Here is a 14,835-nt window from a genome sequence, read left to right on the forward strand (position 1 = left end):
AAAAAAAAAAAAAAAAGTGGTCCATATGATTCATCATTGGGGAAATGTAATTAAAACCATTATGAGATATTACTACACCCCTATCAGAATGAATAAAATAAGAAATAGAAATAACACCACATGCTGGATGTGGAGAAAATGGCTGAATCACTCATTGCTGGTGGGAATGTAAAATGGTACAGCCACTCTAGAAACTAGAGTATGGCAAAAAAAAAAAAAAAACAAAAAACTAAACATGCCATTGCACTCTAGGGCATTTATCCCAGAGAAATGAACACTTAAGTTCACACAGAAATCAGCATACAGCATATAAAGGTTTGTAGCAGAGCAGAGACCTGAGCAGGAAAAAAAAAAAACAAAAAACAAAAACCCCACTGTCACAACCAGACAGAATCAGTTCTGAAGACTCCCAAAAGAACTAGAAGCCACCAAGACCGGCAGCCCACCTTGGGCAGCGACAGTTTCTGCTCAAGGGAGACACAACCTGAAGAAGGAAAACAAGACCAAAATTGAGAAGCAATCTTTTAATCACAGTGTTTGCAAACACATAGCCAGGAAAGAATGTTAGCACAGAGGTCAGAAAGGCAGTCACTCATGGAGCTAGGAAAGGGAAGAAGTGTGATGGGAGGGGGCAAGCAAGGCATTTGTGGGGCACTGGACAACTGTGCTTCTTGACCTAGGTGGTGCTTGTGTGGTCATAGTCGCTAGTTAAATATTGTGTACATTTGTAAGTAACTTTTCTGCATATATTTTATATCTCACAAAAAAAGAAAAGAGATCAGACTCCTCCCAGAAAAACAATGAAAGAAGGAGGTGTCACACCAAGATCAGTCAAACCTGCTTCCTACATTTGTAAATCCATCCAAGCACTAGCTATGTGACCCTCAGTTTCCTCATCTCTATTGAGACTCAGCATCTGCAAGAGTTTAAGAACAAGACCATGGGTAGATCATACTGTCATAAAATAGAATCTGTTTCTTGTGATTCAACATGTGGGACCCCACCTCACCCCCCAAAATAGGTACTGAACAAAGGTTCCTATTCCCAGAAACCCCCTCTTCCATCTTTAGATTCATCCCTGAGATTGCAGAATGCTTCTGGCTGAAGGCAAAGCCCCATCTTTATGATTCCCCTCGTCCTTCGTCCACCTCTCCAAGATCTAGGCTTCTCCCTCATGCCTCAGACTCCAGGGCCTGTTCCAGGGTCAGGATCATAGTTCCCTTCTTCAGAGAGGAACTCTTAATGAAACTGACCCAATTTCCTCTGGAGAGCACTGGAGGCACCCGCTAAGCCTCTCCCTTCAGTGGAGAGAAATTCCAGTGGAATCCCAGAGACCCTTGGCAAACCCACTGCAGACCACCCTGCTGAACCCATCTCCACACTCACCACTGCAAGGAAACTTCAAACTGAGTTCTACTAAAAAGCAATTTCGGCTCTTACACTTCCTGTTTAGTGTTCTTCTAGCTTACTAGGCAAGTAACCACAGTGTGCCTCCATTAATTAATAAATCCCCAAAACACTGGTCTTATGAACAGTGTATTGATCAGGGCTCTCCACAGAAGCAGAATGAATAGGAGACATATATCTCCAATTGATCTGATGAGGCCCACTCACATTATGGAGGGCAATGCACATTAGTCAATTCCACTGATTTAAATGTAAATCATTTTTCGAACACACTCATGGGAATACCTAGAATAATGTTTGGCCAAATATCTGGGCCCCTTCGTGACCCAGTCATGTTGAGAAATCAAATCATCACAAGGAACAAATCAGATAATATTCACTTGGATATTAGACTAGAGCCTTGGACATACCAAGTGCTCTGTAAATGTTAGCCTTACAAATGTAAGGTGGTGTTTTAGATTTACAGAACACAGTAGATCCTAAGGTATCACAGGCTTGTTGATTAACTCTGTTGGGAAAAATAATACACGGGAAATTTAGTTGTGGAAATTGAATTTTGTTATTTTATTTTTGTCTTTGCTTTTCTGTGTGAGTGAAGGAGTATAAGGCAAATTTCTGAGCACATGGGGCATGCACTAAAGGGGTTTCATTTGGCATTTGGAGCCAGTTTTGTCACACTATAGGAAAACTAAACCGTTATTTAAGAACTTCCCTGCCAGCTCTCACTTTGGGGAATGGCTGGTCCATCTAGCCTGGTTGGTTGATTCCAAAAATATGTGTAGGGAGGTAGAGTGACTAAACGTGAAGAATGGGGAACTCTGGAAGTGCAGAATTGAAGCCCAGAAGGGAACAGAAGCCTCCCTCTACTTCACAGACGATGACTAGGAGATGCTCATCCCTGGGATAGAAAATCCATTGGACTTGGAGACTCAGTGAGTTGTATTCCCGATCTCACCACTGGAGGAAGGTGGGAGAGGCATATGAGTGAGTGTGGAGGGGCTCAGAAGCCCAGCCAGCTAGTGTGCAGGTTGCCCTGCAGATTCTCACCAGGGCTGCTCTGAAGCACAGAGGGCACCCCAGAGGAGGAAGGGAATGACAAAGCCTGCCTGGGGTCAAAGGAAAAGAGGAGAGAGGCAGACTGAAGGAAGCCCAAGACTACAAAGTGAAAGAAAATGCCTTTTAGTCACTCAAGACATTGTCAGACACAGACTGGGAGCAGTGGCTCACACCTATAATATTAGCAATATGGTAGGCTGAGATGAGGCCGGGAGTTCAAGACCAGCCTGGACAACAATGCAAAACCCTATCTCTACAAGAAATAAATTAATAAAAGACTTCTTCAGACATGACTAGAACCCAAGAGGTGGGTACCTGGTAGAGTTATATGGGAAGAATGGAGCAATGGGTTTGGCAGTTGGGGTGGGGAAACAGGGAGGAAGGGAATGAAAAAAACTCTTGAGGGTAGATGATGGTGCCAGTCTGAGAATCAAGCACCAGTTCCATTCTACTGTACATCTAGTCATGTTGGCATAGACTTCCAGGCAGGAGGAGGAGCAAACGGTGGGATCAGCTACATGTGGGCTTCCAAAGGTAATCCCAGGTGCCACCTCTCCTCCATACTTACTAGGAATCCCAGGCCCTTCCCTGAAGTGACACCATCCTGCATTCTTTGTACCTCTCTTTCCACTTCTTCTCACAGCCTTTCCCTCCCTCCTCCATTCTCCTGGCCAGGACGCACACTCACCTCACCTAACCTCTCTCTTTTGATCAGTCCCATAGTTCAGAAAGGAACAGAAATGCCAGCTGAATAAAAATTTATTTCGTGCTCTCTGGGCATGTATTTGAGAACAATAACATTGTTTCTGGTCTCAATGCACTTTCCCCACATCTGATTTTCAGCTATGTGGGGAAGGCCATCTATCTGATCAACCCATCACCAAGTGAAGGAAACTGAGGCCCAGAGCCCTGAGGATGCTTGCCCAAATCACCCTGCCCTTCAGCTAAATCACCCAGAACAGGATCTTGCAAGGGCCCTAAGAGTCAGAGAAGACCGCAGCCCCTTGTGTTGGATTCTCCTGCCTGCCCAGGAAACTGGGTGGGAACCATTCAGATTCTTCCTGCATGAAAATGGTGACCTGTGTCCTTGGGGATCCTCCAGTGGCCCTAGTTGCTCCTGCTGGGGATGACCTCAACTCCCGAATCCAACCCTGTAAAATAAGAAGAAATTCAGACATTGCAAGGCATGAAAAATTTTCTCCCAATAGCAAAGTTGAAGGATGTACTCGGAGAGGAGGGAACATACCAAGAAGAGAAGGAAGGAATATATATTAAAAAGAATACAAAACAAAAATAAACAGACCAAGACGTGGGATGTATAGAATCAGGCATCAACCCATGAAAAGGTGAAAAGGCGAAAAGGCAACAGGACCAGAAAAGAAGAGGGTCGCCTTGGTGGGTGGACAGCACAGCAGAGGGGAAGCCATCTCCAAGAAGATGACCTTGACAAGAGCCACCATAAGTTTAAAGGTATGGAGAAGACATTTACTCAACTAAGGGACAGTTGGTGAATTCATTTGTTAAGGTTCATGGAAAGTAAGAAAATGAAAATGCTGGGCAATTATCAATTCTCTGAAAACATCAACATGTATGGAAAGAAAAACTAAGAGAGTTTAACATGTGGCTCAGGTCTGAGTAGCAGTCACATAAGTCAGTAATTTTAACTCTGGCTCTCAATGCACTCAAAATTTCCACCTGCCTACACGAGGAGGATGAAAATGTGTGTGCTGGGGAAGGTACTATGGACTGAAGGGATTTTGAAAAGTCAATACTTAATATCTAAAATGGAAATATTTGAAGTGGCATAAATGTATATTATCAAGAGACATAAAGATAAAGAACAACATATGAAGTAAAAGGCTTCTATGTGGTTGTTTGCCAGGAAGCTGGTGGCTAGGAAGGATTGAGAGGGAGTAGAGGGGAGACCATGTTTTAGAACAGGGGAAATGAAAGGGAAGCAGGTAGCACCTGGAGCCTGCCTCATGCAGAGAACAGGGTTCCACGCAGTGGTCCAGGATCTCAGGGACTTACTGTGGCTGAGGCCACCTGCCCCCAGGACAAGCCCTTGGCACTAAGTCTACTGAAATGTGGGCAGGGAGAAGAGGAGGCCTTCGGACCTTTTACCTGAGCAGCCTGGCTTACTCTAGGCTCTGTCTTGTTTCCTGTCCAGAGATTAATGTAACAAACTGTCTCCAAATTAATCCAAGGGAGTGGAGTTCCTTCCCCTACTCCCAATCCCCCTCAACACCATCCTTTCTGGAAGTGTTATTCTGAACATGTTCTCGGATTTGTTTTTATCAGTGGAGAAAGACAGGATAGAAGAGCACTCACCCAGCAGAGCCAGAGGGAGGCAGCTCCAAGGACTCCAGTGGCCACCAGAGCCCACCAGGACCCAGGGCTGGAGGTGCATAGTGAGATCCTCAGCACAGAGGGAGAAATCTCCTAAGGGTAGGAAGGAATAACAGAATTGGGGAGCATTTCCTTACTTCACAGCAAGTGCAAACATGATGGGAAGGCATAGAGAAAAAGGAAGAAATTATAGGGAAACGTGCTTATTTAGGGGGAGGCGATACTGCGGGAGGGGTACAACAGACCCAGCACTGGTGGGGGCTAGGAGAAACAGGTATAATCCTTGACTAGAGAATGGATACTTGAGGTCAGAATAGTTACTAAATGAAGAGGATTACATACGTTTTAAGGACGTTGATTTACGTTATACTTTGTCATTGGAATTTAAGGGAAAAGAAAGGAAATTCATAAATAAAAACAGGCTGCATGTGGTAAAATCAATAGTCAGCCCTGGGACTTGTGTTTGCAAAATGCTTTATACAGGTGCGACACCGCTGACGTCCTGGATTCCCCACCCTCTAGCACCCAGTTCCCTCTCCTGTAATGAGACCGGGGTCAGGAGGAGAGATGGACAGATGAGCCCATGCTGAAGGCAGTCAGTCATCTGTGCCTGCAGATGAGAAACTGCAGTTTGCACCACTAGCCTCCAGCACAGAGATTCCATCCCAGCTCAGTATTTAGTATTTAGAGATGTAGTATTTAGTATTTAGAGATTCCTAAACACTGAGGGCTCTGTCCAGTCTCCTTCCTCACACTGTGGGGCCTTGGCTTTCCCTCCCAACTCCACACCCCCAAATGCTGGTACCATGCTCAGGTTCATCCTGGACACCGCTCCATCCGACAGGGGAACACTTTTGATCCAGCCGCTTTGACATCCTCGTTCAGTCTCCTCTGGAGAGAGCCGCCAAACCCTTTGCTGATGAGCTGAGACTGACCGGGGAACTGTGATCTCGAATGTGGTTGAGGATCAAAATCAAAATTATAGTCGACTCTTAAAGACCAAGTAGGCTCTAACCACGGAATTCCTCTCTACCCACTGATTCCACCAAAAGAGGAAGAAGCCTCTTCTCTAAGTACACTAAGCTGAAAAACTAAGCTGAAGTACTAAGTACATTCAGCTTTCACTAAGCTGAAACAGCAAAGCGCTGAAACAGCAAACCGCAGGCATAACAGAAAAACCTCAACTTAAATAGTGCTGAGCTGCAACTTGTTTTCCGCGGCTTGTAGTCGAGGAGGAGCCCACGAGGCTTTAGCTGCTGCAAGATCCAAGCGCGCTCCCGCCCAGCGGTGGCCCCGGGCTCAGGGAACCAGCGCTGCTTCTCTCCGAGGCTCGAGGCCTGAGAAACCTTCCGCTGCGAATGCGGGCTGGCCTCTCCGGGAAGCCTTGAAACTCAACTCCCGGGTGGGCCAGGAAGGTTGTCCGAGTTGGGCAGCGCCGGCCGGGGCCCCCCTCAGAGCCGAGCTGCTCGCCTCCCTCGAGGCCCAGCGCAGCCTGGAGGAGAGACCGGGTCCTCTCAGGTGGGGCCCTTGGTGACTGACGACCCCATGAGCCCCCACCCTCCAGCCTGGGGCGGGATAGCCCAATCGGATGCTGGGGGGTCCGTTTGGAAACCACTCTCTGCTTTGAGAACACCCGCGGAGCTTCCCTGGGAGCAGGAGGCTCTGAAGGAAGAGGGGCAGACGCGAAGCCTCTGGTCAGCCGCGCCTCCGGTCCAGGCCTCCCTGTGTCCACATCAGGTCTCCCGGCTTTTCACAACAGTGACCTTGACAGCGCCGAGAGTCCGCGGCTTCCGTCCAGTCCCCTCTTCCCCTGCGTGGCCGAGAGGGTGCAGAGCTGGTGGCTTCAGGAGGTGGCTGTGAGCGCGGGTCTGGGGCCAAGAGCAGAGGACAGGAGAAGACTGCCAAGCCACCACCGGTCCTGCGACATATTCACCGGCTGCCGGCGGCGGCGAGGTCAGGCCCCAGATTCGGGTTTGCCCAGCAGGCGCTCGGCGTCCATGCTCGCTCTCCACCTCCCTGCCTCTCTTAAGGAGGACCTGGCCCATTAGGAAGCCCGGGGCGTTCTGTGGACTGGGTGGTCAAAAATGGTGTGTGGAGGAGGGAGTCAATTGAGATTAGACGTGAAAAACGGGGAACCTGGGGACCGCAGGTTGGGGCCCAGGAGAGGACCGAAGCTTCCATCCAAGACTAAGTGAGGAACACTGCGGCAAGAGGAAGGAAGATTGAGTCGCAATTGACTTGTGGATTTTATCGGTTTTAGTCCCTGTGTGACCGCCAGAAGTCTGCACATTTATCCTTGGTGAGTTCTGAAGGCCCCTGAGGAGAGCTGAGCCCAAGATACTTTTTAATTCCACGGAGGTACTTCGCCTGAGGCAGGTCTCCTCTGTGCCCAGGGAAGGAAGGCTGGGAGTGAGGGTATCTGAAAATATTCACATAAGAAAAGGTCAAGTCCATTTTTGCTATCCTGTACTGAACACAGATCAATTAACTGGTCCCAGGATTGATAGCAACAGGCCTATAACTGGTCTCCTGGTTCCTATCCAGCCCTTCCCCCATAAAGTCAGAGTCCTGTCTTCTTGGAACAGTGAATCCCCAGCAGAGGACCTCAGCCTGGGCTGCCTGGAACCTGCTACCCTGCCCAGGAGCTGTCAACACCTGGAGTGCAGTGCAGGAAGAATGCAGGGGCGCTTGGTGGGGAGGTGAGTGAGTGCAGAGGGTTTCCGGGAACTCCTTGGGCCTTTGGGGTAGCTCCCTCTCAGGCTGTCCTGCAGGTCCTTACAAGGCCCACTACTGAGCAGGCCGAATGTCCCCAGGAGAGGCAAGGGGTGGGGCAAAGGCGGGTATGGGGTCGCTTGCACTTTGCAGCAAACTGGAGAGTGAGATGACAGGCAAGGAGTACTGGCCCTCACATGGAAACCTACAGCACACTGCCCAAAGGGAATAGGAAAGGAACCACAGCGAGGTCCACAGGGGAGGGCTGGGGGGAGCCTTACCCAGGGCGGCGAGTGCAGCCTCAGTGGCAGAAATCCCAGCGGGCCCCCTCCTGCTGCAGACCCCGCTCCTCCTGCGAGGCCCCAGACGAAGCCCGACCCCCAGCTGCCTGCGCAGCCTCCAGGCAGGGGTCGCGGGGTGCTTCGGCGAGAGAGTCAGGGCCAAAGCGCCAAAATCCGCCGCTGTCGCTCAGCCGCAGCCTGTTTGGGGCTGGGGAGCCTCTCCTGGTCGGTGATCGTCGCGGACAATAGACGAGACCAGAAATTAGATTTGGTTCCGGGATCAAGAACCTTTAATCAGGGAATGGAGATGGCAGGGGACGAGGCCTAAGAGATGTAGACAGCAGGTCCTGTCTGCTTAGGTCGCAAAGGGGAAGAAGGGGCGGGATTCGGGGTCCTGGACTGGGGCTGGGAAGGGTCCGCTCCAGGAGGGTGTGGGTTCAGATGCCTGGGTCCTGGAGGTCCGGGGAGTCGCGGAGGGACCTCCCTCCGGTAACCGAGGGATTGGGGGCAAATGCTCGGCCCAGTCTGATCCCAGACATCCTTGTAACCCAATATAGTTACAGCTCCGACGCCATGTTCTTCCTGGGTCCAGCTCCAACGCCATGTCCTTCCTGGGTCCCTCCAAAGTAGGGTTGGAGGATCAACTAGTGGATTCCGGCGAGGAGGTATCTTCCTCCCTGGAAGCAGCAGAACAAATTTCAGGGACTCGGGAGTCCAAGGCCTCATTCCAAAAACACTGAGAGATTGGGTACTGGGCGCACAGTATGTCTGTGGGGTTACGCAGACCTGGGAACCAGATCTTAGGGCCTGCAGACCTCCCTCTGCCTTGAGATCAGACTCCACCGCCAGTAACTGGGAGGAAACATCTGTACTCCAGGATTTGGAGACACCGACACGGGAGCAGGGCGCCCCCGTGTGCACAGAGCCCTGTTCTGCAGCTGGAAACCGAACGGGACCCTGTGGAAGTCGCGGGTGGGGAAGCGAAAGGGGAGCTGAGTGTCTGTCCTCAGTCCTTGGGCCACACCGGGGCGCTGCCGCTCTGCGCTCGGGTTCTGATGAGCCGCTCTGGAGAGGACGGGGCGGTGGTCTGAGTAAGACACAGATTGTTGATCCAGAAAGGATGTATCAATGAGGTGGGGCTGGGGTTGTCCAGGGGGTGGAAAGGCCTTCTGAGAAGCCCTGGACTGCGCGGGGTTCTGGCTCTGCGGAACAGAGGAGGGCTCTGGAGCTGCCTGTCTCTGAGGTTTCCAACTCCTCCTTGCAAACCCTCCCTCCAGCCTTTTCATGGCAACACTCCAGGAAAATGGAAAGTTGATCATTTTTTTCTTCCACTCCTTAATCCTTTCCTGACTGCTACTTTTAAATAATTTTATTTTAGAAGAGTTTTATATTTACATAAAAGTTGCAATGGTAGTACAGAGTTGCCATCCGCTCCACAGTCAGTTTCCCCTGGTGGTAACATCTCTCATTACTATGGTCCATTTGTCACAGCTAATGAAGCCATTTTCATACCTTATTATTACTAAACTGCAGACTTTATTTGGAGTTCATTAGCGTTCCCCTAATGTCCTTTCTGTGTTTCAGGATTCCATGGAGAATATCACACTACATTTAGTCTCCGTCGTGCCTCCGCGGCATCCTCTGGTCTGTGACAATTCCTGAGATTTTCCTAATTTTTGATGCCCTTCACAATATTTGGAAGTACTGACCAGATATATTGTAAAATGTCCCTCAAACTGAATTTAGTTGGGATGTAGATCATGGTTAGACTATGGTTATGGTTGTTTAGATGAGGTGAAGTGCAATTCTCCAAACACCTTATCAAGGTTATAGAATATCAATTTCATGTACCACTGTTGATGTTGAAGTTGATCACCTCGTATATTAGCTTCCTGTAGCTGCCACAACAAATGCCCTCAAAGTTGGCAATTTACAACAACAGAAAATTATTCTTTCACAGTTCTGGAGGCCCAAACTGCAAAATCAATATGCAGGGCCTCACTCCCTCTGAAGGCTCTAAGAGCAAATCCATTCCTTGAGTCCTCCAGCTCTGGCAGCTGCAGGGCATTGGTCAGCGTTCTTTGGCTTGTGGCCCCATTGCTCCAGTCTCTGCCTCCTTCTTCACATTGCCTTCTCCTCTTCTGACTCTCTCTTCTGTGTACCTGTTAGGAAGACACTTGTCATTGGATTTAGGGCCCACCTAGGTCATCCAGGAGGATCTCCTCATTTCAATATCCTCAGCTTAATTACATCTGCAAAGACCCTTTTTCCAAACAACTTGACATTCACAGCTTCTGGGGACTAGGACAGAAACATATCTTTGTGGGGACCACCATTCAACCCACTACATCTGGCTAAGCTAATATTTCCAGAATGGCAATCCATCAGTGCACCCTAGGTTACAATCCTCATTCTCATTCCCAAATAAACTCAACATATTTGGACATTTCTAATGTCATGTTTTTTAGGTTGAATAATCTAGTGTCAGAAACGATGCTGAAGAAAGATTATCTTTGGAAGAGACTTATACTGAGTTTGTTGCTTGATTTTTCCTCTGCTTCTGAACATCTTTTGAGAGCAAAATTTACTTTCTAAAATGGTGAGGATGAGTCAACTCCTTAAAAGCTGTTTGGGCTGTTGTCACCATTCTATGTGAGACTTCAGTCTCCCCAAAGAGAAATTTTTTGTTGTCAGGATAAAGTGGTACATGAATAAACAAGATTGCCATTAGGCAGCGTGCCAGTCTCAGGAAAATTCTGGAGAAAATGGTGACAGGATAGACAATTAGATCACAGGCTGCCTGCACATCAAGTAAAAACAAAAATCCTATGCTAGGCACACTATTAAAAAACAAATCGCTCCAACCCCTACCATTTCCTCCCAGGGATTATAGAATTTTTCTTTTGCTGTTGAGAAATTAATAAGAGGCAGAACAGGATGCCAAAACTCCAAAGCATCCAATATAGGCCCTCTTCTGGGACTCCTGTCAGCTATATGTTCAAAAATTATGGTCAGTGGCTCATGCCTGTAATCCCAGCACCTTGGGAGGCCGAGGTGGAAAGATCGCTTAAGCTCATGAGTTTGAAACCATCCTGGGCAACATAGCAAGAGTTCATCTATATTTTAAAAAATTAAGGCCGGTCGTGGTGACTCACGCCTGTAATCCCAGCATTTTGGGAGGCCCAGGCAAGCGGATCGCCTGAATTTGGGAGTTGGAAGCCAACCTGACCAACATGGAGAAACCCCGTGTCTAATAAAAATACAAATTCAGCCAGATGTGGTTGCGCATACCTGTAATCCCAGCTACTCGGGAGGCTGCGGCAGGAGTACAGCTTGAACTCGGGAGGCAGAGGTTGCAGTGAGCCGAGATCATGCCATTGCACTCCAGCATGGGAGAAAAGAGGGAAACTTCATGTCAAAAAAAAAATAAAAATAAATAAGAAAAGAAAAAAATTAAGGTCGTCTCTTGTGTACTTTTTAAAATCAATGGATAGAGTATAGCAAAGTTAATTTGGATCTTCAATGGCCATCCTTGGGGTCTTTTGAGTTCCCCAAACTTGTCTTTCTTAAAACTAAACTAGGCCGGACGCGGTGGCTCACGCCGGTAATCCCAGCACTTTGGGAAGTCGAGGCGGGCAGATCACGAGGTCAGGAGATTGAGACCATCCTGGCTTGCACGGTGAAACCTCATCTCTACTAAAAACACAAAAAATTAGCTGAGCATGGTGGCAGGTGCCTGTAGTCCCAGCTACTCTGGGAAGCTGAGGCAGGAGAATGGTGTGAATCCGGGAGGCGGAGCTTGCAGTGAGCCCAGATCCAGCCACTGCACTACAGCCTGCCGACAGAGTGAGACTCCATCTTAAAAAAAAAAAAAGAAAAGAAAAAAGAAAGAAATTTCTGCATTACCTATGGATGTTAAATCTACTTGAGTAGACTTTAATTCCAAGTTTGTGAATAGCTTTTCTTCAAAACATGCTGAACTTGGTAAAAGAGCCAGCAATTTAGGGAAACTATGTGCACTTCTGATCTTGTCCATTTGACAAATCACCTGCCTGTCGCCTTGAGGACCCTACTAAGAAAACTGCTTAAAAACTTTTTTTTAATTTTTTCTTTTTGAGATGAAGTCTCACTCTGTCACCAGGCTGGAGTGCAGTGGTGCAGTCTCGACTCACTGAAACCTCCACCTCCTGGGTTCAAGCAATTATCCTGCCTCAGCCTCCCGAGTAGCTGGGATTACAGGTGCCCACCACCATGCCCAGCTAATTTTTTGTATTTTTAGTAGAGACGAGGCTTCACCATGTTGGCCAGGCTGATCTTGAATTCCTGACCTCAGGAATCCCTGCCTCTCCGAATGTCCCCACTTGTTATGTCATTCCCACTGACAAAACAAAAATAATGCTATCTTGTGTTAGGCTGTTCTTGCATTGCTATAAAGAATACATGAGACTGGGTAATTTATAAAGAAAAATGAGTTTAATTGGCTCACAGTTCTGCAGGCTTTATGGGAAGCACGGTGCTGGGCATCTGATCAGCTTCTGATGAGGTCACAGGAAGCTTACCATCATGGCAGAAGGCAATAGGGGAGCAGGCATGTCACATAGCAAAAGCAGGAACAAGAGAGAGTGGGAGGGGAAGGATGCCACACACTTTTAAACAACCAGCTCTCACTATTTCAAAGACAGCACCAAGGGGACGGTGCTAAACCATTCCTGAGAAATGTGCCCCCATGATCCAATCACCTCCCACCAAGACCCACCTCCAACATTGGGGATTACAATTCAACATGAAATTGGGGTGGGGACAAATATACAAACTATATCACACCCTTTCACTGCTGAATCTAATACCTGTCTCTGTATAGGCAAAACTGTTGATATTGGCAAACTTTATAGTATACCTCCTATAAAAATCCAGCTTGATCCATCAAAACCCCTGCCTAATATCAAACAATATCCACTTAAACCAGATGGTGTTATAAGTCATTAAACCTATTACAGAAGGACATAAAAAACAAGGCCTCATTATTCCATGTACTCATCCTTCTAACACCCTAATTTTACCTATTAAAAACCAAACAACTGGGGTTAAAGGTTTGCTCAGGAATTCTGAGCAATAAACTACATAGTGATTCCAAGACATCAGTGGTTTCAAATCCCTATATCTCATTAAACTCACAACCTATTGATAGGAGGTTTTTCACTGTCATTGATCTATGAAGTGCATTCTTCAGTAATCCAGTGGATCAGGCCTTTACCTTGGAAGGCCAACAATTCACCTGGACAGTAATGCCTCCTGCTTTTACTGAAAACCCTTCCTGTGTTTTTCAAATATTAAAGGAACACTTGGAGGAGATAGTTTCTCCTTAAGGTTCCACCTTACTACAATATATAGATGGCCGCCTTCTTTGCTCTGCTTCACAGATAGCCTATGAAAAAAATGGTGTACATCTGTTAAAGCAACTGACTGCTAAAGATCATGAAGTCTCTGACGAAAAATTGCAGCTAGTGAAAACTCAGAAGAAATATTTGGGACACTTAACTTCAGAAAATGGATTACATTTAGACCCAGATTGGCACTTTGTAATTTCTTCAGTCAAGAACCAGGTGCCACAGAAAAACACAGAATATTATAATGCTGTATTTGTGGTGTGTAAACTACTCGTGTCTTAAGTAGAAAGCATAAAAGGTGAACCAATAAAAAATAATAACTACAAGACTTTTCAACACATAGACAGTACAAGGCCAGCTGCAGTGGCTCATGCCTGTAATCCCAGGACTTTGAGAGGCTGAAGTGAACAGATCATTTGAACTCAGGAGTTTCAGACTAGCCTGGGCAACATGGCAAAACCCAGTCTCTTTAAAAAAAATGGAAAAAATTAGCTGGTTATGGTGGCACATGTCTGTGGTACCACCTACTTAGGAGGCTGAGGTGAAAGGATTGCTTGTGCTTCGGAGGCAGAGGTTGCAGTGAGCTGAGATTGTGACACTGCACTCCAGGCTGGCTGACAGAGTGAGATCCTCATCTATAAAAAGACATAGACAGTATAAGAAGATATAAATAGAAACAACAAAAAGTTAAAAAGAAAGAGGATGGAGTTAAAGTGTGAATTTTTATTACGTATCTTTCAGTTTTTGTTTATACAAGCAGTGTTAAGTTTTTATCAGGTTAAAATAATGGTTATAAGATATCTGCAAGCAGCCTGGTGATCTCAAATCATAAAAAATACAACAGCTATACAAAAAATAAACAACAGGAAATTAAATCATATCACCAGAGAATCACCTTCACTAAAAGGAAGACATAAAGGAAGGAAAGAAGGAAGAGAAAACATGCAAAACAACGAGAAAACAAATAAGAAAATTTCCTTCTTTATCAATAATAACACTGAACGTAAATGGTCTAAACTCTCCAATCAAAAGATATGGATTGGTGGAATGAATTAAAAAAAAAAAAAAAAAAAAAAAAAAAAAAAAAAAAAACCAAGGGACCCAATGATCTGTTGCCTACAAGAAACACACTCACCTATAAAGACACACATAGACTGAAAATAAAGGGATGGAAAAAGATCTGCCATGCCAATGGAAACCAGAAAAGAGCAGGAGTAGCTATACCTATATCAGACAAAATAGATTTTAAGATAAAAACTATAAGAAGAGACAAAGAAGGTCACTATATAATGATAAAGGGGTCAATTCAGTAAGATGCTATAACAACTATAAATATACATACCCCAACACTGGAGCACCCAGCTGTATAAAGCAATTATTATTAGAGCTAAAGAGAGAGATAGATCTCAGTACAATCATAGCCAGAGACTTCAGCAGCCCCCGTTTCAGCATAGGACAGATCGTTTAGACAGAAAAGCAACAAAGAAACATTGGACTTGATCTGCACTGTACATTAAATGGATCTAATAGATATTTACAGCATATTTCATCCAAGAGCTGCAGAATACACATATTTCTTCTCAGGACATGGATCATTCTCAAAGACAGGCCAAATATTTGGTCACAAAACAAGTCTTAGAACA

The 14,835-nt window shown here is 46.4% G+C and overlaps 1 long non-coding RNA gene across 1 annotated transcript; it reads right to left on the reverse strand.

The window, feature by feature from the left end:
* Positions 1-6,098: 6,098 nt before the first annotated feature.
* LOC134730543 (uncharacterized) lies at positions 6,099-12,133 on the reverse strand. The gene is made up of 3 exons (XR_010112331.1): positions 8,592-12,133; positions 7,806-8,482; positions 6,099-7,231 (listed from the first exon to the last, which is right to left on the reverse strand). It is a non-coding gene; the product is annotated as an uncharacterized LOC134730543 (long non-coding RNA).
* Positions 12,134-14,835: the final 2,702 nt, after the last annotated feature.

Source organism: Pan paniscus, chromosome 5 (genome assembly GCF_029289425.2).
Source record: "Pan paniscus chromosome 5, NHGRI_mPanPan1-v2.0_pri, whole genome shotgun sequence".
In the NCBI taxonomy this organism is placed as follows: domain Eukaryota; kingdom Metazoa; phylum Chordata; class Mammalia; order Primates; family Hominidae; genus Pan; species Pan paniscus.